Here is a 23,671-nt window from a genome sequence, read left to right as displayed (position 1 = left end):
ACAAAGGACGCAAACTCATCCTTTTTTATGGCTGCATAGTATTCCATGGTGTATATGTGCCACATTTTCTTAATCCAGTCTGTCACAGATGGACATTTGGAAATAACCCATTATATAATCAACATTCGTGTCAATTAAAAAAAAAGATTTCTAGTGAGTTTTGCTTTATCCCTTTCATAAATGGTATCTTTATGTTTCATAACCTTCCCCTTTGTCCTGATTAATGCTTTAATCTTAAATGCTGTGTTGGCCAATAATTGTAGTAGTGCTGCTTTCTTCTCCTTCCTTTCTTTTCTTCTTTTCCTTTCTAAAAAATATGTACTTTTCCTGATATCCATTTACCTATTACTTTTTAACATTAAAAAAATCACTTTAAGTGTGTTTTGAAATCAAGATACATCTGATTTATTAAGTCTAGTTTGAAAATGTTTGTCTTTGAAAGGTGAATTCAGTTCATATTTAACTTAATACCAGATATATTTGATTTTGTTTATTTCATCTTACCTCATGTATATTATTTATTTGACATTGTTTTTCCTTTTCTTTCCTTAATTTTGGTAGATTCATCAAGGTACTATAATTCTATTTTCCTTATTAAATTTAAAGATTCTACCACACTTCCCCATTCGTCTAGTGAATGCTTTCCCATTATGTTCACTCCTGTTGGACTACTGATTTCTCTGCGACCAAATGAAAACAAGATGCCAACTCCCTCTCTCTCAGATAGCTTTGTTTTCTCACTGCCCTCTTCCACCTTTATAATGCTTTCATTTCCCTACGCTTATCTCAGATGAAACCTTAGGAAAATTTGTACTTCCCTCTCTACTTACTCCCTCCTGCCTTCCCAAGATTTTGTGAAATAGTTTAGTACTTTTAGACATTTTTAGGTTTTCTCCTGCAGAATACTTCTTCTATTTGTATAATCATTACTCAGCACTTACATTACAAATTCCCAGTCACTCTATCATTTTCAGTTTAAATTTCAATATAGGTATGCCTAAGTGGAAAATTACACACACACACACACATACATAGAGACTCAAACTCATGGCTGGTTCCTCACCTCCTTGTGCCCTACCAGGGACTCTGTTCAGGTTCATATTTTGTTGTCCTAGAGCCCTTCCTGAAGTATGTCCTTACATGGAATATGCCGGTGACATAAGCCTCAAATCCTTGCATATTTGCGAGCACCTTTCTTTCATCCCGGCAGGTGCACTGCGGCTCTCTCAGCAGAGGGTAGGACTTGAAGCTGGAGTCCGGTGTTCTGTAGCTGTAATTCTTCTGTCTTCGGTCTCCTGTATTAGTCCAATTTATGTTGGTTCTTTCCTTTGTGTGTAACACAGTTTTTCTGCCTGACAGCCTATAAATTTTATAATGTTTGAATTTAGGGTATCTACCAAGATATCTCCAAGTATTTTTAAAAAGACAATTTTACCCCATAAATTTTGCCTGGAACTTGATGAGCACTTCAAATTTGCAGAATTGAATCTTTCTTAAAATCAGGGAAGGCCGGGCACGGTGGCTCAAGCCTGTAATCCCAGCACTTTGGGAGGCCGAGGCGGGCGGATCACAAGGTCAGGAGATCGAGACCATCCTGGCTAACATGGTGAAACCCTGTCTCTACTAAAAAATACAAAAAAAAAAATGAGCTGGGCGAGGGGGCGGTCGCCTGTAGTCCCAGCTACTTGGGAGGCTGAGAGGCAGGAGAATGGCGTGAACCCGGGAGGCGGAGCTTGCAGTGAGCTGAGATCTGGCCACTGCACTCCAGCGAGACTCCGTCTCAAAAAAAAAAAAAAAAAAAAAAAAACCAGGGAAAATTTCTCCTATTATTCCTTTAATTAATGCATCCCTACACCTGTTCCTTTCCCTCCTTTAGAAGTCCTGTTATTCATAGGTTTGGTCTCTGCATCTGTCCTCCAATCCCTTTTCAATAATTTCTCTCATATTTCCATCTCTTTGTGATTTTGCTGTCTGCATTGAGCTATCTTTTTGCTTGATCTTACAGGCCCAAATTCAGTCCCCAAAGAGACTAACAGCTCCTTCAATTCATCTGTGTAAACTGTAAAGTTGAGCAAACAAAAACCCTCTTTGAATTTCAGAGTCTTTTTTTTTTTTTCACATTGGGACTGAATTTCTTTAAATGCTATTGTTGTCATTATTATTATTTTATCTCATTCAAAAACTACAGTTGCCACCTCTCTTCTTTAGTTTATAAGAAGTTCTAGTTTATAAGAAGCTGCCTGTTTTGGGCATTCTGCTTGTTTTTTCATCTCCCTGATTGCTAGGTCCTGTGGATGCTATTGTTACTTTCTTTTTTCTACGCATGGCTCTATTCATCCATGGGATATAAGCCAGCAGTTGAAAATACTCTTAAGTGATGGCAAAGCCAGGTGGAAGCAGCAGTCTGTGCCCCTTTGAACTGGTGATGTACTTCCTGGCAAGTGGTCAGTCATTTCTCATGGAAAGGCCAATGCGTATGTTGCTGGTCAGGAGGTTCTCCTGGACAGCTCTGCTCCAAGCAGTGACTCAGGCATACAAGTCCCTTCCATCTCATGGATCTTTAATCCTTTGGGACCTTTCCATGATACTCTGTGGGATCTAATAAGCATGGTAAATTATACACTTTATAGAACGTTATAAGTGCTGTTAAAATAGAGCAGGAGAAAGTATTGGGAGCATGTATGGGCACAATTACAGTTTAAATGGGGGGGGGTGGTCAGGGTGGCTTTATTAGGAAGGTGTTATTTTGTCAAAATATTAAGGAGGATAGAGCCATAAGGATATCAGAGGCAAGAGAACAGTAAAAAGAACAGTCATTGCAAAGCCGCTGAGGTGACGGCAAGCCTGGAGTGTTTGAAGAGCAAGCAGCAGCCAGTGTGGCTGGAGTGGAGTAAATATGGAGGAGAGTAGTAAGAAATTATGTCGGAAAGTGATGGATGGACTGATCAGATAAGAGACTACTGCTATAATCCAGGCAAGAGGTAGTGGCTGCTCACTCTATGATGCTATGGTGGAACTGGTGTAAAGGTGTCAGATTTTAGACATGTTTTGAAGAGAAAATCAAAGGGATTTCCTGACTGATTGGAGGGGACAATGTGAGATAAAGAAAGAGATTAAGGATTTTATTTATTTAACCTACATGTAGCATTTACTATGTGCAGGTATTGTTCTAAACATTTGACAAATGCTAACTCATTTTATCCCGTACCACCCTTAAGGGATATTATTATCCTATTTTAAAGATTAGGAAATTGAAGCACAGAGAAGAGAAGTAGTTTCCTCAAGGTCACACAACTAGTATCATATCTAGGATTTGAATCCAGGCAGACTAGCTCCGGAGTTCATGATCTTAACCACCATACTATATTGCCGTTCACGTGGCGATTCCTCCAGTTGCTGAGAATGTCAGCTCCAATTAAAACATAAGGCACTGCGGAACTAAGCACAGTGTGGGTTTCTGGACCCACCAGGCCCACTGTGAGACTTAGGTCAAAATTCCATTTCTTTCCTGACTTCCATAAGTTCCCATTTGGTTCTGGTAGACCACAGTGATATTTTGAGTTCTCAGGAATGAGCAGCCATTTAGAGACAGTCTTAGTAATCCCCAAAAAGTTTGGGTATTTCCATTTCCATGGTGCAGTTATCTTGGTAACTGGCCACATTCCTTTGGAGGAAGATTTATGGTCCTCATAGCATTGGGTCCTTCCTCAAAGGGATTTATGACATTTTACTAGGGTCCCTTTACATTTGGGATAAGAAGAAAAACTCCAACTATCAGGAAAGTAGATAGTAATTACATGATTTTTGAATTGAACAAGTGGAAGGATGGATGCTGTTGACTTGTTTTAAAAAGATTGAAAAAGTTGGGTGATCCAAACTTGGTGGCAAGAAGATCAGGGGCTCAGTGTTGGACATATTAATTTTGAGATACCTTCTAGATATCAAAATAGAACTATTGAATAGATGGTTGGATAATGAGTCAAGATTTCTGGAGGTGTAAATCTGGCAGTTGTCAACATATTCAAAACCATCAGATCCCAAGATGTATAGACAAAGAAGAGACCTGAGGACCAACCCCTGGGCCTGAAGAAGAGGCTAAACTAGCAAAGCAAACAGCAGTGTGTGGTCATGAACTGCAAGTGAAGAAAGTATTTCCAAGAAGCTGAATGTGATCGGCTGTATCAAATGCTGCAGTTATGTTAAGTGAGATGAGGAGATGAGGACTGAGCACTGACTGCTGAATACAGCAATGCGAAGATTACCTGTGACCTTGGAAAGGCAGTTTTGGGGAGTGGTAGTGTCAAAAACCTAATTAGAATGTGATAACAGAAAATTGGAGGGGGAAATTGGGGGCAGTGAATGGTCAAATCTTTTGAGAAGTTTTGTGCAAAGGAGACCAGAGATGTGGGCATAGCTAAAAGGGGAAGTAGAATCCAGAAAGGGCATTTTATAAGGTGATTAAGATCAACTTGTGTTTATATATCACTGGAAATGACCCAAACAATAGATAGGAAAAATGACAGGACAGAAAGGGGAACATTCCTTGTGCAATTTCTGGGCTGTTTAATTACAAATACGAATTAAACCATAAGCTCTAAACCACAGAGATAGACTAATTTACTATTTGTTTGCTTGTTTTCTGCCTTCAAACATAGTTGGTAATCACTGCTAAATCTTTATGAGAGCAATATGTCTTTTTGAACCACCGTGGAGAGAAACCTCCAGTCTTAGTCTGATATTCATATCCATGCAGATCCATTTCACATTGTGACTCCACAGAATGTCCTCTGAGAATGCCATTTACTGGGCTCCAGCCAGGAAGAGGTGGCCTAGGAGGGGGCAATCACTGAATTTTAGGACCTAGAGAATATCTATTTCTATTTCTCATGGGATATCAACAGCATTGCCCACTTATGTACACATTCATGTTGCCCCGATTACTCATGGCATTTCATTAGGAGAGACCATAAATTTCTAACTTTCATTTAAAGTACATTCTGGAGCCTCCAGAGATCAGTTCCCTATTCTTTGTGATAGTCAGCTGTCTCTAAGTACCCTTGACATTTTATTTACTCATTTTAAATTTCTTGTCATATTGCTTGTTGATGTACTATAACTGAATATTATATTTTTAATAATTGTTTAATCCTCTAGCTATTTCACTTAAAGTTCAGGATGATGCCAGGTAGCTTTTAACTTGAAGAAATTAAAAAGCAGAAACTTTTAACATTAATAATTACAAGGTTTAATTATCTTACTCCTTTTATTTTTTTCCGAAGCAAGCATTTTTTTTCACTATTATCTGTAATATCATTGAAAGATAGATTCCCAGTGGACATAAAGCTGAAATATTCCAAAGGTGGCATAATCAGCCTCACGGTTTAATTGTCTGAGGCTTAATGAAGAATATTAGATTCTCAAAAATCATCTCCCACTGGCTTTTATCTGCTGTCATTCTGATTACTCAGTCTCCTTATGAATCTAATTTTTAGTTTAGTAGCTTCTAAATTCATACCAGGCTGTGTTTTTATACATCATGTCAATGACAGCTGGAGGTAGCACCTCTGGACTTAACCATGGAACATTTGAGGGAAGAGAGGATGCGGTCAGACCTTCTGCCCTGAGCTTGCTGTTTGTTTGCTTGCGTACAGTGTACAGTTGTTACGTACTGATATGTCAGTCTGCTCCTCCGGGTGATGTCTTTGTGGAGGGAGACTTCATGCTTTTTTAGCTTCTTCTCTGCAGTGTGCAGTACAGCATCTGCCACATAGAGACACCCAATAAATATTTGTTGAATGAAGGAATACACTATGTCATTAATAAGCCATGTGACCTGGTTATCAATTTCTGCCTGAAAGTAGCTTGCAGTTTAGGAGATAATATAATTAGTCTTTCAGTAAGATACTCAGTCTTCACTTTAGCTATAAATAAACTCAAAAAATTAATAAATATATTTCGATTTAGGCCACTCAGTCTGTGATTTTATTATGGCAACTCTAGCAAATGAATACAAGGACCTCACATAGTTCCTGGCCCATTGTTCAATTTCAATAAAAAAGAGGCTAGGGGAAAAAAAAAGAAGAAACAGGAACTTACAGATTGAAAGACACTTCAATGTGTAGGTACACATCTGTATTATACATCAACCAATTGCAAATATGGAGTTTACTTGGATCCTGATTTAAACAGTGAAAAAATAAAGTGGGGAAATTTAAATGCTAAGTAGACATTTGATGATATTAAGGAATTATTAACATTTTTAGATGTAATAATAGTATTGTCATGTTTTTTAAAAATGAGTTCCCAGTTGTAAGAAATACATACTGAAATATTTATGAATAAAACAAAAAGTGTAAAACTTCTTCGATTAAAAACGGTGCTGCCCTACACTGCTCATTTTAAAATTCAAGCCTGCATGTAATGATACACATAAAATTTGACAAGCAAGTACAATATTCTGCACATGTGCACTGTGATAAACAAAATGCCAGGCAAGGTTTAGGCGCATCTGTTCTGCGCCTGTTCTCACTGGCATTAATAATCAGGTGGAAAAAATGAGGGCTGCTGTGCCATGATATTTCATAGTAGATATTTTGGTGTTTTTTGTATATTATGAGTGAGTTTTTTCTGACATTATAAAAAATGAAAGGAACTCTTAGTATAAATTTTCAAATTTAAAAGGAAAAGTACTATTCCTCTTTTTTTGTTTCTAGATTTGTTTATTTTAGAACATCCTGAGATTGCAAGGTAAGCTGTCAACAAATCAAAAAATTTTCAAAGCTATCTGTGGAAGTCATGATTTTATTGGTGCTGTATAACCAGAACAAAAGAAATAATTTGAATGCTGAGTTTGATACAAATCTGGATATTTTCAAATGCAAGATTTTTTATTTGTGAAATGAGATTCCTTGTTCTCATTGATTGACTGTAAAAACGCATTATATACATAGGGAAGATGTCTAACAGGAGAGGAGAGGGCAAACGTGAGGTTTGGTTCCTCTGCGGAAAGGATCTCATTCTGCTATCTTTCTCAAACATCATCACGGATCACTGGGATTGGAGTGACTCCTGCCTGCTCTTCTCTTTCTGACTGATGACCTTACCTTACACTTAAGAGAGAACATCAAGGTTAAAGGGCATGCCACCCTTGGCTTTTAGTCCTGATATCTACAAACTTGCCCTCACCTGCATCTCCTTCAACTACCTTTCTTCAGCCTCAGAGCAAGATGGGTCTCTTTTCACCAAACTCATGATTGTTCTATCTTTGCTGTTCATGTGCAATTTTTAAAAAAATTAATTTTACTCACATCCACATAACATACAATTTACCATTTTAACCATTTTAAGTGTACAACTCAGCAGTGTCAAGTACATTCACATAGTTGTACAACCAATTTCCAGAGCTCTATTCGTCTTGCAAGACAGAAACCTAAATACCCATTAAATAAAACCTCCCCATTCTTCTGTCTCTCCTGCCCTGGCAACCACCATTCTACTTGCTGTCTCCATGAATTTGCCTATGCTAGGTTCTTCATATAAATGGAATCATACATTCTTGCCGTATTGTGCATGGCTTATTACACTTAGCATAATGTCCTCAAGTTTTATCCATGCTGCAGCATGTGTAAATGCTTTTAAGGCTGTCCTTCCTTTTAAGGCTGAATGATATTCCGCTGTATGTACGGAATACATACAATGTCTGTGCATTCATCCATTGATGGATACTTGGGTTGCTTCCAACTTATGGCTATTGTGAATAATGCTGCTATAAACCTGGGTATACAAATATCTCTTCAAAACTCTACTTTCAGTTTTCTTATGTCTGTACTCAGAAGTGGAATTACCACCTTGAGAGGCGGGTTGATCATGATGTCAGGAGATCAAGACCATCCTGGCTAACATGGTGAAACCCTGTTTCTACTAAAAATACAAAAAATTAGCAGGGCATTGTGGCAGGCATCTGTAGTCCCAGCTATTTGGGAGGCTGAGGCAGGAAAATGGCATGAACCTGGGAAGGTGGAGGTTGCAGTGAGCCAAGATCGTGCCACTGCAGTCCAGCCTGGGTGACAGAGCTTGACTCCATCTCAAAAAACAAACAAACAAACAAACAAAAAGGTGGAATTGCTGGATTATATGATAATTCTGTTTTTAATTTTTTGAGGAACTGCCATCCATAGTGTTTTCCATATGACTGCACCATTTTGCATTCCCACCAACAGTCACCTGCATTTCTAACATCTTTATTCCACTGGCTCTCCCCTCGCAAATTTATAAACTTCCTGTGATCTTGGACCCTTCTAACCTCTCGCCTTCTCTTCATAGATGGGATTCCTGGAAGAATAGTCCACACTTACTTTCCTTGTTTCTTACCTCTTCTTCACCCTCCACGACCAAGTTTCTCTTTGTGTATTTTACACTATTGTTCTCTATATTCTACTAGCAAACTCTTCACTCCTTTGTAGCATTTCACACTACTCCTCCATAACAAAGCTCTTCTGGCTCCACTCCTATCTCCCTGAATGTTCCTTCTCCATTTGCATTGTTACCCCCTACAAGTTGTTATTTGCTAGGTTGTGTCTGCCCTTGGCTTTCATCTCATTCGACACTGACCTTGGGTGATCTCACCCCCTTACTCAAATAACTTCAATTTTGGAGATTCCTATGTCTATGCAAACCTTCAACCCAGGCCTCTTGCCTGCTCTTTAGACGTGGCAAGATTAATTTATTACCACTCAGTGCTAGACATTGTGTTAATCACTAAGGTTACGAAGATGACTGAGACATGGCTAAGCAAGCTTGCTGAAAAGAAGCCCTGTCTGTTGTAATGGTATACTACTTTAAAATCATATTTTAAAGCCATTCATTATTTTCTTGGCTTTCATGGTGCCGTGATATCTTATGGCTTTTTTAAAAACCATATTTACAACTCCTCAGCATTCAGAGCCTATTCTTGGGTACTCCCTTTTCCTACAGTTACACTGTCTCTCTAGTGTCCCACCTATTCCCAGGGTTTTAGAAATACTATGTGGGGGTTATTTCCAAATCTTTACCTATAGTTTTGACTTCGCTGGAAGTTTGTGATGTGCGCAGCCACTTGCTGACTTGACATTTCCTCGGGAATGCAATAGTTATCTCAAATTTAACATGGCCCAATAGGAATTCTCATTTCCCTTTCTCATATCTGCTCCTTTCTCAGTAAACATTACCACCATCTGCCCATTGCACATGCCAAACATTAGTGTTCTTTGATTCCACTTTTTATTTTTTCTTCCGTATCTAATCCACCAGCAAGTTATTTTTTAACTCTGCCCACAAACATATCCCAATTCCATCTGCTTCTCTCCATCTCCACTGCCATGTCCCTGGTCCATCTTGATCTCTCCCCTGAGGACCACTTCAATAGTTTCCTGACTTCTTTTTACTTCTATTCTTGTCTACCTTCTATAGAGCAGCCAGTTATCATTTAAAAATATACACCTTCCCGTATCATTTACCCACTGAAAACCATACAGTGATTTCCTATGGCCCTTAAAACAAAATCCAAACACACTGCCTTAAGCCTTATGGCCTTTGAATTCTAGGCTTGGTCTACTTATCAGATGTCACTGTCTACCATCTGCTCCTGGCTCTCTTATTGCTGGCCATGTTGGTCTTTTTTCCATTTTTTGAGCTGGCCACACTGTTTCTCTCTTAGGGATTTTGCATCAGCTGTTCCTTTCCCTAGAATGTTCTCCTCCCAGTCCTATAATAGAATGAGTTTCTTGTCACTCAGATTCTGCTCAGAGAGGTCTTTCGTAGTTACACAATTTTAAGTCACCACTGGATACTTTCTTTTATACCAGCCTATTTGAATTTTTGCACAGAGATTCATGCTATCTTCTATTTTTCTTGTTTATGTATTCACTTGTCTTGTTGTTATATATATGCCCCTGCTAGAATGCTCCATGAGAGCAGAGATCTTGTCTCTTTGGTTCATTACTGTATCCCTAGAGCTTAGGATAGTATCTCGTACTTTAAAGGCACTTAAAAGTGTTTGAATGAATGAATAAAATGTCTTCAGTCCCCAAACTGTCTCATTCAATCGCTACACAACTACCAGAGTGAATTCTCTAAATCATATAATACATCTCACCAAGTCACTTCCTATTTGAAATATTCCAGAGACTCCACATTGCCAAGAGAATATAATCCAAACTGCTCAACATGGCACACAAGGCCCTCCAATACCTGGCCACGGCTTCCCTCTCCTACCTTATTTCTCCCTGAGCTCCCCTCTATGCCTAGCAGCTTGCAGGCATCTAACCACTAGCATGTCCAGGGCCATGCTGTTTCATCCTCTGAGCCTTTGATACATTTCTTCATCATGCCTGGACCACCCTTTCTTCCTGTTACTCCTCCCACTTTAACCCCCATGTGTGCTCAGTTTTTAAGACACAGCTTGAGTCAAGAAGCCAGTCTGACTCCCATATTACCCTAAACTCCAACTTTTTTGTTTTCTTTTCTCTCTGTTGCCCAGGCTGGGATTCAGTGATGTGATCACTGCACACTGCAGCCTTGACCTCCCCAGGCTCAGATGATCCTCCCACCTCAGCCTCCTGAATAGCCGGGACTACAGTCACACACCACCATGTTCAGCTATTTTTTCAGTTTTTTGTGGAGATGGGGTTAGATGTTTCCCAGGCTGGTCTCGGACTTCTGGGCTAAAGCAATCCACCCACCTCAACCTCCCAAAGTGGGATTACAGGTGTGAGCCACCACACTCAGCCTCCAACATTTAGAAAAATCAATGATTTTTGCCTCCATCATAGCTGCAATAACTCTTTGTTGGTCTTATTGCTTTCATGTCTGTCTCTCTATTTGGACTATAAACTCCATGAGGCGGGCATAGTGTTGTATACGCCATTTTGTTACCAGATGTGACTTACAGTTGTTGCTCCCATTAGTGTCAATTGACTGACTCACTGAATGTATGTATCAATTTATTCTATTTGTCATAAAAATGCAAAGGACTTGAGAATGCTTGACATCCCTTGCCATTAGGGTTGACAGATGCTACTCATTACACTGTGTTTACTGTGGCTTGGGCCCCACTGCATAATAACTCAGATTAATGTAGACAAATGTTTTCAAACTCTTAGGAAAAATGTGCTCTGAAAGAACATAGTCATTTTGCTACCTAGAACTAATTCTTAGATCATTACAAGAGAAATGAATGGGCCTGACAAGAATTTGAAACACTTAAGGAAAAGTTGATTAAAGAAGACTTCATGAATGATGAATTGTAACATTTAATATCTGTGGGAGAGAGTTTTACTGACATTTAAATAAAGGCCAACAACACAAGCTGCAATTAAGCATTTGCCGTAGCAAATAAAGCACACCAAGGTGGTCATTCTGAATCACAATTACAACAACACTGTATGTGCCATTCTGAAATAAATGTTCATGATCAGCATGAGTCATAATTGGAGTCTTGTGTTTTGGACACTTTCGTGTTTATCATGATGACCACAAGTCCTGCTATGCAAAGGCAAGTGTATTATGCCTCCTTTTCATGGGCTCCCAGCCCTTCTTCAGTCCTTTGCCTTCTGCTTTCCAGCCATTTTTGCTTTTTAATGACACTTTATTATTATTATTATTATTATTATACTTTAAGTTCTAGGGTACATGTGCATAACGTGCAGGTTTGTTACATATGTATACTTGTGCCATGTTGGCAACTCGTCAGTACCCATCAACTCGTCATTTACATCAGGTATAACTCCCAATGCAATCCCTCCCCCCTCCCCCCTCCCCATGATAGGCCCCGGTGTGTGATGTTCCCCTTCCCAAGTCCAGGTGATCTCATTGTTCAGTTCCCACCTATGAGTGAGAACATGCGGTGTTTGATTTTCTGTTCTTGCGATAGTTTGCTGAGAATGATGGTTTCCAGCTGCATCCATGTCCTTACAAAGGATACAAACTCATCCTTTTTTATGGCTGCATAGTATTCCATGGTGTATATGTGCCACATTTTCTTAATCCAGTCTGTCACTGATGGATATTTGGTTTGATTCCAAGTTTTTGCTATTGTGAATAGTGCCACAATAAACATACGTGTGCATGTGTTTAATGACACTTTTTTATAAAGTCCCCTGTGACTTTCTAATGAACAAATCTGGTGACCCCAGCCTAGAGTTTCTGGGATATTTCATATACAGATTCAATGAATATTTATTTATTATTTACTATGTGTCAGTGTTAGGCACCGACTGGGTGTACAATAATTTAAAAAAAGCAAAAACCTTCCCCTTCTTCCCAAGAAAACCCACCAAAAACTACAAAACAAAAACAAACAAACAAAAAATAGAAATAAAAACCCAACCAAACTAAGCGACAACAAAAAATACACTGGGTTTCTGACCTTAAATGTCCTATTATCTAGTAGAAAAATAGACATTAAATAAATAAGCACTGCAATAAGCATTTAATTAAATTCTGATGAATGCTATGAAAGAAAAGCATTGTGTTCTGAAAACAATAACAGGGAAGCTTATTTAACCCAGGGATCAAGGTAGCCTCTTTGAGAAGAAGACCTAAAGGAGGAGAAGGGAGAAAAAGTCCAAATGGAGAAAGAAAAATAAATGATAGTTTGCAAGATATGTTCAATAGGACAACAGGTGAAGAATATCCCCCAACTAGTAGATGAAGAGGAGGAATCTTCAGCTCCACCAAGAAACCAGACACTCACGGGGATAAACATGATAAAGTCAAAGAGAAAGGATTCATGGAGCCATATTTTAAAAATAAGAGGGAAACTAGCTTACAACATTTTTCTCACATTAAGGTGGTTCAGAAGAAAGAAGAGAGAACCAAATTCCTTGGTCATACATATAAGGAATAGGAAATTTATCGTGTAGATATTCCAGCAGAAGAAAGAAAAGAAGTTGACTTCCTATTCAAGACATTTTGCTAAATTCCATCCAACACACCAGAGAATTTCTGGGAAGCTGGTTTTTCATCTGACATGTAGCAGATATTCCCTTAATCCTTGATAGCACCTAAATGTAAGGTATATCCACAAGCTCAGGAATGAAGAAGATAAAATCATTGGCTGAAAATTGCTTAACGCATCTATGATTGCAAATGATAAGTATGAAAGAGAAACTGATAGTTTTTACAGAAGTGAAACTTCCTTTGTGTGATTAGCACATGTGATCAAGACAACGGCAAAGTGTGCTTACTACCCCTGTTTGGGCTTTTCTAGATGCTAGGAACTTTTTTATATGGAAGTAGAGAAAAGGTCTTTTCCTTTCTTCCTCTTTAAAGATTAAAAAAAAAAAAATTAAGCAGTAGTTCTCAACCCCGTTACACATAGAAATTACCTGTGGCACTTTGAGAACTGCATATGCCTTGAGACCAATTCAGGAGCTCCTCATTCAGTGGGTTGTAGGGGCAAGGAATGGGTGGGATGGCTTAGGGATCAATCTTTAAAAAGTTTCCCAAGTGATTCTGATGTGAGTCAAGTTAGAGAACTACTTCAGTAGGGCCTTATTTACTCTTATCTCTATTTTTCTTTTTAAAATAATCTTTGTTTTTCCTAAATCAAATAAGCACTGAGGGAACGTTAAATAACTAAAATGATTAGATTTTTTTTTTTTTTTAATAAAAGGAGAGAAAGGAGAGGCTTGGAAAACTTCCACCAAGAATATCTGTGATCTTATAGTTCTAGCCTTATCCCTTACATTGTAGGGAGTGGTGAGTGGCTGGGCAGCAGGTCCCAGTGGGCAAATGTGGCTTCAACTGGAGGACTTAGCAGGGTTTCCCAGATATTCTCACTTGCTGTAACTTCCACTAGACTCTACATGTCTACAACACAGTCCCATATCTGATGTTCTCTCCCTTTGATGGATCACATGTTCTAATTAGTGCTTCTGAAAATGTGGGCCTTGGAACCATAAAAGCTTCCCCAGTTTCCCTTGGCTTCTCCTCCCTTTGCCTTCACTTACCTCTAGCAGATGACAGTGTGGATCCATAATCCTTTCTCCGAAACCCTTGGAGCCAAATATGGATTGGAACTCAAGATGGACTGGAACTCAAGACTTTTGAAGGATAAACTCTGTATTGCATGTTTTATACACTTCCTTCAGTATAGTTGGAGGAACACCCTGTGATCAAACATTTTCATGTTTCTACAGGAAACACAGAACTCCTTCCATGAAGTGGGATGAATAGAGACCACAAGCAGCCTCATACGTGTTCAGTTCCGGTTCTGCTACCAGATGACATTGCCAGAACTTTATAAATTAAAAACTCAAGAGTTTCAGAGCTCTTTGGATTTTGAAACTGTGAACAAAGGATGGAGAATCCTTGGTAACTTCATCGTTTAAAAATTGGTTGAAAAAACTACTCTTTCACAGACTTTACTAGTTTTTCTCATCCTTATAACAAAATTAAGTAACATGAAAAAATAATTTCCATGGTCAATTGTTTTCTGAATGTTAATACTTTTAACTTGGTCAGAAATGGAAACCCCAGATAACCCTAGTTTTTTTTTTTTTTTTTAATGGTGAAACTAAAATAGATTAAAAACAAACAGACATTTAGAAGCTATATCATTGAATCCTGGTGGCTCAAGTTCAGAAATCTAAACAGCCGCCTTGAACCTAAAGTGGGCCATTTTATTAACCTGTGATCATCCTGTTGACTCCCTTCTTCAGCCTTCAGATTTCTTTCCCCCCGTCTAGTTGTAAGTTATATAGTTGTCATAGTTGGATTGGCTGAATTTCTCTTAGATTGTCCTTGCTAGGGTTCCTGGGGTTAGGTGAGCTTGCTGGAGAGACTGTATGGGTAAATGTTATGTGACCTCATTGTTTTTACAGGCTGGTGAGGCCCAAGAGACGTTTGAGTTCCGTGCATTTATTTTCTCATTGGGTTAGCTACTTACTGTTTTAGGACAGATTTTCTCCCTGTGTACTTTTCAGAGCATGTGACATAGTTGGTGGGTGGTAAAAAAAAGAAAAAAAATTCTTTTCTTTTTAAAATAGTTCATAGTAGAATTTGCTTTGGGGAGGAATGGTCTTGAAAACATCTTTTTAAAAAAAATTTTTTAAATGGATGTTTACTTACCATCAATCTTATTTCCATCTTGCTTAAGAGCCCATGGAAGAACAGCTTAAAATCACTTGGTGGTGGTTCCTACCCTTTCAGTGGCCTGAGCTGGAGGAGCTGCAGACCATTCTTCCGTGGCAGGTTGAACACTGTAGTCTTCAGTCGAAACCTGCTGAATGGCCACAGGGGCACCTGCACGCCTTCAGACCAGCCTGCAACCTCTGGTTGAGTAGCAGTGGACTCAGGACCTAGGGCAGTCCATTCGCTCTGAAATTCCTCCTTAGTCACAGTCTTTTCAGCAGCAGCCTGTTCTTCCTTTTCAATCTCTTCAGGATCTCCATGGAAGTAGAAATCAAGCATGACCTTGATGAGTATTCACAGGAGATGGTGCCACTTGTGTGTAGAACTTCCTGGGCCAGTCTTCACACCATCAGACCCACTGAGTGAACTTCCTTGTTGTTGCATGGGATGGAGATGCCCACAGAGCACAGAGGAGAATCAGCGGAACACAGAGCAATGGTAGGCAGGTTAGCATAAGATGTCTCTGTGGGAAGCTGGTGGTTAGCTCTGGGATCAGTAACCACCAAAAAAACACGGCTCCTGGAAGGCTACCTGGATTGGGTTAGTGAAGGTTCCAAGAGTAAAGCAGCCAGTAATAGGATTTGCTCCAGGGGCAGTAGCAAATTTGAGCACAGCCCACTGGCCAAGGAGGACATGACACTGACATCAGCAGGGTTTTCAATGGCAACAATAGATGAGCTGCCAGCAGAAGTTTCTCCCAGATCCTCTTCAGACTGATGATATAGATGCTGTCACTTTTCCTTTGGAAATCAAGGTTGGTGCCACCTAAGTGGGTTCCTGCTGCAAGGAATTTAAGGACATCCTCCTTCAGTTGCAGGACATCAAGGGCTTTGGACATTGTAAAAGTTTCCCTTTAAGCTACAGGAATCCAGAATACATCTCGATGGAGCATTTGGGAATGAAAAATCCTATCCCCATGATAGAATTGAGAAGTCTTCGGGCAGAACAAATGGAAGGTAGAATAATTTTTCATTTGAAACAAAATTGCCGATGGGGGCAGAGGTCATATAGGAGAAAGAATGGCTGAGCAATGTGAGAAATCAGCAGAGAGACTACAGAACTAGGTTGACTGTTATTCAGATCTAATTGTTTATGGGTCAACTGTGCAAACCCTGTATATTTCCTAACTTCTCTAAACTTTCTATAAAACCTGCTACTCAAAGTCTTTGTGTGAATGATTTTTGTGTTTGTGTGTAAAACCAAGGAAGATAGTGGAATACCAGTTCAAGAACCCACTGGGAATAAAGAAAAAGCTGCAAGGTGCCAAAGTGGAGAACAAGAAATTAACTGAAGCAAGAGGTGCTCAGGAGAACATAAGCCCTGGAGAAATATATGGACACCTTGCAGAGGGAATTGGACTTTCAATATTGGGTGTGTTGCGGACTGGAAATAGTCTTGTCTAGATTTTAAGAGACAGGGTGATCCTAGATATCACCTAGGTTAAATAGTATATGGTCAACAAAAGTTATAAATGGCTTATTTAAATAATGGTAAACTGGACTTAGAATGTCACAGTCATCTCATAATGGGAAGAGTTCTGGAAAGGGACTTAGAAGTCCTGGGTTTGAGTTTTGTGGCACAACAATTATGTGACTGAGAAGACAGCTAACCACTATGAGATACAATTTTCTCATCTGTTAAAGGAGGAAGGAAACGAATTATTGGTCCTCTCATTTGGAAAATGGCCCAGATAGTAACTAGGATGTCCTAGGAAAAAGCACGGACTTTGGAATCTGAAATGCCCATGTGAAATACACAAACACATCCTGCTTTTGCCATGTGCTGGCTGTGTGACCTTTGGTCAGCTGCTTAAATTCCTAAGCCTGATTCTTTATCTTTAAAGTAATAAGTATGCCTCAGGTGGCTTGAGGAGGATTAGGTTATTTAACCTAAGTAAAGTGCCTGGCATGGGGATACTTGATTAAATATTAGACCCATATCTCTCAAATAGAAGTCAATTTCTTTGCTCAGTTTCCTTCCCCATGACCTTGTGGGAAAAACATTTCAGTTCTGTTTTATAGAGTAGTCCAACTTGACACCCACTTATCCCTGTTGAGCAGAAAAAGAAATCACACCAAGCAACAATTCAACTGCACATTTTGCCAATTATATGGAATTTAAAAGCATATATTCAAATCCATATGCTGCTATGGTTACTGATTATAATATACTAAGTGTTTACGAAGAAAACTCTATATAAGGAACAGTATTCAGAGAAGTGGTAAGTTTTGCCTGCTGATTCCTTCATCACTATGTAGTTTCTATATTTAATATAAAACTTTCCCAACATCAATTCTAAATCCCAAGTCTGTCTGTTTTAATAATCCTGAGAAATACAGTAGTAATGGAATTCTTACCTACATTTTTTTTTTTTTTTTGCCTTGGAATAATTGGGGGCTACCTCTATCATCCACTTCACTCCTAACTTCACCAAGCCAGGAGTAGTTCCATTTAGGCTTATAGCAAAAGGCAGCTCACAAGTGAAGAAGGTATGAAATCCTCAATTCTTCCATGAAAATGAGACATCCCTTTCTTATGTCTCAACGTTTCTTCTCACTAGCCAGCTATCATCAGGATGCCTTGGGCAGGCCTCTATCCCACTAACACTGCCTCTGCAGTATCACTGAAGAACACCTAGAGTGAAGGCATAGGTCTATCTGCCTTCTTTCTGTCCATGTATCTTGGGTGCCTAGGGTTTCTATCTCCCTAGGGTCCTAGTGCCTTGGGAGGGGAAAGGGAGCTCTTCCCTCTATCTCAGAAGTACTGATAGGGCCAGGTTTCCTGTCCTAAACCTGCCAAGTCTATTTCCGGCTGGACCTCATGGTGTCTACGTTTTCTCCACAGTGTGTATCTGACTCATACCTAATAAAGGACTCTAGAATAAGGAAAGGGGGTCTGAGGATAGGTAGTAAGCATCGGTCATTATACAGGACCATACAATTAAATTTTCTTAATTTTGGTTCACATTTTCACTTGTTTACCGAATGGAATAAATAAGTATTATGGTGACCCAATTCCCATATAGTTACCCCTAGGTTGAAAAAATAGTTCTTAGTGGATGAAGAATTTCCGCCGGGCACGGTGGCTCAAGCCTGTAATCCCAGCACTTTGGGAGGCCGAGACGGGCGGATCACGAGGTCAGGAGATCGAGACCATCCTGGCTAACACGGTGAAACCCCGTCTCTACTAAAAAATACAAAAAACTAGCCGGGCAAGGTGGCGGCGCCTGTAATCCCAGCTATTCGGGAGGCTGAGGCAGGAGAATGGCGTAAACCCGGGAGGCGGAGCTTGCAGTGAGCAGAGATCCGGCCACTGCACTCCAGCCTGAGCGACAGAGCGAGACTCCGTCTCAAAAAAAAGAAGAAAAAAAAAAATTCCAAACAATTATTGTACTTCAAAAGATGCTCATTTAGGCATTGTGTTGAATTACGTGCTACTTATATTTTTGACCTAGTATTTCCTTTTATTTGGGTAGGCTATAGTCTTGCTTTGACAAGCATTTGTAATCCTGAATTTCCCACTTCCTAAGAGAAATAAGCAGATTGTGAAAGTTTCTCTACTACATTTTCATGAAGATGGTAATGAAGTACACAGATATTTGATGTTAATGTACTTCATTTTCCCTGGGGGACCCAGGATGTCCTAAATTGTAAATATACCTTAAGCAGAGAAGTCAGTGTTTCAATGCAGGTATGACATCAACCCTATGTCTCAGATTTTCACTGATGGGCGAAAAGGCCTTTATTAGGTCAGCGTGACCAAATAGTGTTAATGTGGCTTGCTCTCATAGGGAAATGAGATATAGAAAAGTTAATTTTAGGGTTTCAGACTTTATCAGAATTTATAATTGAGAATATGGATTGGGGCTCTAAATCTGAGACTCTCAGATAGTAAACAAAGGAGAAAGAATATTAAACTTTTTTTTTAGATGGAGTCTTGCTCTGTCACCCAGACTGGAGTGCAGTAGCATGATCTTGACTCATTGCAACCTCCATCTCCTGGGTTCAAGTGATTCTCCTGCTTCAGGCTCCCAAGTAGCTGAGATTACAGGTATGCACCACCACACCTGGCTAATTTTCAACATTTTTAGTAGAGATGGGGTTTCACCATGTTGGCCAGGCTGGTGTTGAACTCCTGACCTCAAACAATCCACCCGCCTCAGCCTCCAAAAGTGCTGGGATTACAGGCGTGAGCCACTGAGCTGGACCGTTTAACTTTTAAGGACGCCATTTTCCAGAAGTGGATTGTTTTGGAACTCAGCACAATTTCACATACAATTGAAGTTGTAAGTGGCAATTGCTTTAGGCTAGTATACACACATGCAAATATAGAGCACAAGGCCTGTGAATCTGAAGGTTGGTCCAGGCATGGATTGAGGGAGCTGGAAAAAGATTGGATTTTTATAGAGCACTAGCTTTGTAGTCAGAGCAGGCTGGGGCATGAAGTCAGAGCAGTTCTAGGGATGGCCCTTGGCACTATGGCCTTTCGGTTTATTGAAGTCTGATCAGTAACCACAATACCATATCAATTTCACTTCCCATGTACTTATTAAATCTGTGAAATTGTCTTTATTTTTATTACCACCAACATAGCACCACATCCCAACAGAACTCCTGGAATAACTTTCTAACTCATCTGCTTTATATCTATTCTTTCTCACTGAGTCTTCATAATACAACCAAACAGATGTTTTAATGAACAAATTTTGAGGGAATCATGGCTGTTTTGAAATCTGTCAGTGGTTTCTCATTGTCCTTACAGTAAAGTCCCCAATCCTTACTGAAGTCTACAAGGCCTTCCACAATCTGGGTTCTCTGTACTTCTGCAATCTCATACTGGGCCGTTCTTTTTCTTTTTTTTTTTTTTTGAGACGGAGTCTTGCTCTGTCGCCCAGGCTGGAGTGCAGTGGCCAGATCTCGGCTCACTGCAAGCTCCGCCTCCCGGGTTTACGCCATTCTCCTGCCTCAGCCTCCCAAATAGCTGGGACTATAGGTGCCCGCCACCTCGCCCGGCTAGTTTTTTGTATTTTTTAGTAGAGACGGGGTTTCACCTTGTTAGCCAGGATGGTCTCGATCTCCTGACCTCGTGATCAGCCCGCCTCGGCCTCCCAAAGTGCTGGGATTACAGGCTTGAGCCACCGCACCTGTTCTTACAGTGATCTTATTTTCATTCTCAAATACACCAACCATTCCATGTTGGGACCTTCATGCCTGATGCTCCTGTTCCTGAAACACTTTGACCCAAACTCTGCTTGATCCATGGGCAATATCCTTGTATTGGCAGGTTCTCAGAGGTATTCATCTATGATTAAAGCTCAAAATCATAAAATATTGGATAGAGGCCTTTCACAGGCTGATTAAAACATAGAACTGGATTTATTTGATTTGAAAGTCTTCAGCATATCCTATACATAGACACATACACACCCCATTATTAAAACGAAAAAAAGTTTCATAAAATATGTTAGTTTATGAGCTGCCATTTAATCCTTATGAAACAGGGGAGTTCCCTGACCCCCCTTTCAGGACGTGCAACAGGGGTGTGCCTCATCTGTTTGGCTTCTGTGCACTCAAATCCCTTACAGGATGGGGAGCACACAGATAGGCAGGTGCAGGAGCTGGAGTGAGTGCTTTTGAGCTCTGGCCCCATGGTAGCATCTAGCGGTTGGTGCCTGTGACTCGCAAAGCCCCAGTGGGTGTGCTACAGTGCTCTTTTAGCTCTGCTGTCTGCAGATGGCTTAAGTATTAACCAGCTCAGTGCCGCCTTGGTACCTGGGTTCTTGTCTGTCATCCAGGAAGAATCAGGTCACACATGGACTTAAAGGTTGGTGAATGTGGGGGGTTTATGAGTTGTGGCGGTGGCTCTCAGTGGGATGGATGGGGACCTAGAAAGGGAATGGAGTGGGAAGATGATCTTCCCCTGGAGTTTGGCCATCTAGTAGCCGATATCCTCTCCAAGCAGCCCCAGCTGAACTCCTCTCAATGTTCAGATGTTCCATCTCCTCTTTTCTCTGCTCCACCATTCTGCTGCTGTTCTGCTCTTCTGTTCATCTGACTGTGGGCCCTGGAGTTTGAGGTTTATATGGGTACAGGATAGGGGGTGTGGTGGGCCAAAAGGCAACTTTTGGGTGCAAAAACAGGAATGCCTGTTTCCATTTAGGGCCATGGGTTTCCAGGCTTGAGGGTGGGGCCTTTGCTGGGGAACCATCCTTTTCTACCCAGCATTTCTCTGCCTCCTGTCCATATCACTTAGAGCTAATGTTTTAGTTCATAACAGTTAAAATCACAATTCAAACATGAATCATATCTTGATAATTCCAGGCAGGGTAAAAAAAACCTTGATCAAAACATTTAAACTCTATCAAATGTTATTATAAGGTAGGCAGATTGCTCTCCCAAACAACAAGTGGTTATAATGAAAAGGAGACTGTCCTTGATTTGCCAATTAATTGATATTTCCATAAGTAGTTACTAGTAAAATAATTCTAATGTTTAATATAACTTAGGTTCTATTCAGTGGTCATTTACTGGTGTTCTATAGGCCAGGACTAGTCTACATGTGTTTTGTTTCATCTATTGCATATTAAAAACATTTGAAGCAGTATTTAATAATTGGAAGAATTAAAATAATGGAGACTTCTGCTTCCCTTTGAACATGGAGGCACTGATGACCTAAGATCCATACTCCCCACATGGAAACAATCAGCTGGAGAGGAGTGGGAGGTATTCCCTTTAGGTACAGCAGTGTTTCTCAAACCTGAGTGTGCATCAGAATCACCTAGGGGGCTTGTTAAGCCACAGTTTTCTGGGTCCTACCCTAGAATTTCTCATTCAGTACGTCTGGGATGGGGCCCCCAAATTAGCATTTCTAACAGGCTCCCACACGATACAGATGCTGCTGGTCAGGGTCAGAGTCCACACCTTGAGAATCACTGAAGTGGGGACTATGCTTTTCTGTTCACAGCAGTGCCCCTACTTCTTGTTGATTACATTAACCCGAATATCCACTGCCATTTATCAAACTCACATTATTACTTTTTGCATAATTAGAGAATATTTTTCCCTATGTATTTATCTTGAAAGTGTGAAGATAACAGAAAAAAGGAAAAAACATGTTTGTAGAAGGAAAGAATATTCCAACGTGCTTGCTATGAAAACACTTGGCCATCTTCACTCATGTGCATTTCCTATTAATACATTACTTCTGGAGCCTTTGAGTTTGTGAGCTCAGTGTTATGGTACTTTTCACATAGAAGAAGACTAAACTTGGACAGTAGGGCCTTGGCTTTTAGTCATTCAGACCTGGGCTTAAGCCTCTGAATCTGTAGTTTACTAGCTCTGTGACACTGGGAAACTTCTGAATCTCATTAAGTCTCATTTCCTCATCTATAATAGAGAGATCTTAGTAATAACTACTCCACTGGGTTATGGTGAAATTAAAAAATTGAATGTGATGTGTCTAGCACATAATAAATGCTCAATAACTATTATTTGTCAATGTATTTGTTGGATTGTAATACTAATTTTAGAATAATACAACCATGAGCTGGAAGGAGAGGAAAGAAACTAAGCAGAAATGGAGTCAGGAAACTGGAAAAGCTGAGTTGAGAAACTGGAAAAGCTGAGTCAGGAAAGTTAAAACCCAGAATGAGTGGAGGTTTGCAAAAAGCACAAAGGACAACAAAAGTGGAGTCTCACAGTCACTTTTTGAGTGAGAAAAATAAGGAAAGAATATTGATTACTTAAGGTAAATTAATGTTAATAGACAATAGGAGAAAAAATTCCAGAAATATTGAATTGGTGTTAGAATTTTTTTCTTTTTGGTCAAAGAGAAGTATTTTCAGTCAGAAGGGAAAAATAAATATTAGTAAGAGGAATCTAAATTCTTAGATTTCTCTAAGAATCAGAAAGAGCTATCCAAATGAGTTCATATTAGCCATGTTTGTCTAAACCAGGTCATTGGTTCCTGAGAAAGGGCAGGTAAGGTTGTGGAACAGTAAATGACAATTGATGAGGAATTACAGAGCATGAGCATGTGCCCATACATCCACAGAGACCCATTTTAATTCTGAATTCCAAAAGAAAGAAGAGAAAGTGCCCACTCATTCTCATAACTTTATGAATTATAAACCAATAAGCTTGATGTGTACCCGAAGTGAAATAGTAAATGAATCGATCATCAGCATTTAGGAAAGGAAAAGAATGAGTATAAAGTGGGGTCACTGGTTCTTAAATGTAAGTTTTATCAGTATACTTATTGTCTTTTTTTATAAGATTATTAAACTATTGGATCATGGAAATGATTCACTTAGCAACTATTTATTGAGTACTAGTTAGGTGCAGGCACATGGTCTGTTTCATTTTTTATTGGAGAAATAGCCAATATGGTCACCTGCTAATGAACGTGGGATACAATCAAACATTCTAGGAAGAATGGAACAGAGATCAAACCAAGTATATACATGCACACACAAAAAGATGGTCTTTATCAAAATTGGAAA

General features: G+C 39.7%; 1 pseudogene; it reads right to left on the bottom strand.

Moving 5' to 3' along the window:
* Nucleotides 1-15,160: 15,160 nt before the first annotated feature.
* Nucleotides 15,161-16,322, bottom strand: LOC105501192 (annotated as a pseudogene).
* Between the last annotated feature and the right edge of the window lie 7,349 nt (nt 16,323-23,671).

Source organism: Colobus angolensis, unplaced genomic scaffold (genome assembly GCF_000951035.1).
Source record: "Colobus angolensis palliatus isolate OR3802 unplaced genomic scaffold, Cang.pa_1.0 Scaffold7, whole genome shotgun sequence".
Taxonomy (NCBI): Eukaryota; Metazoa; Chordata; class Mammalia; order Primates; family Cercopithecidae; genus Colobus; species Colobus angolensis.
The sequence above is the reverse complement of the archived record's forward strand: the minus strand, read 5'-3'. Positions and strand labels throughout refer to the sequence as shown.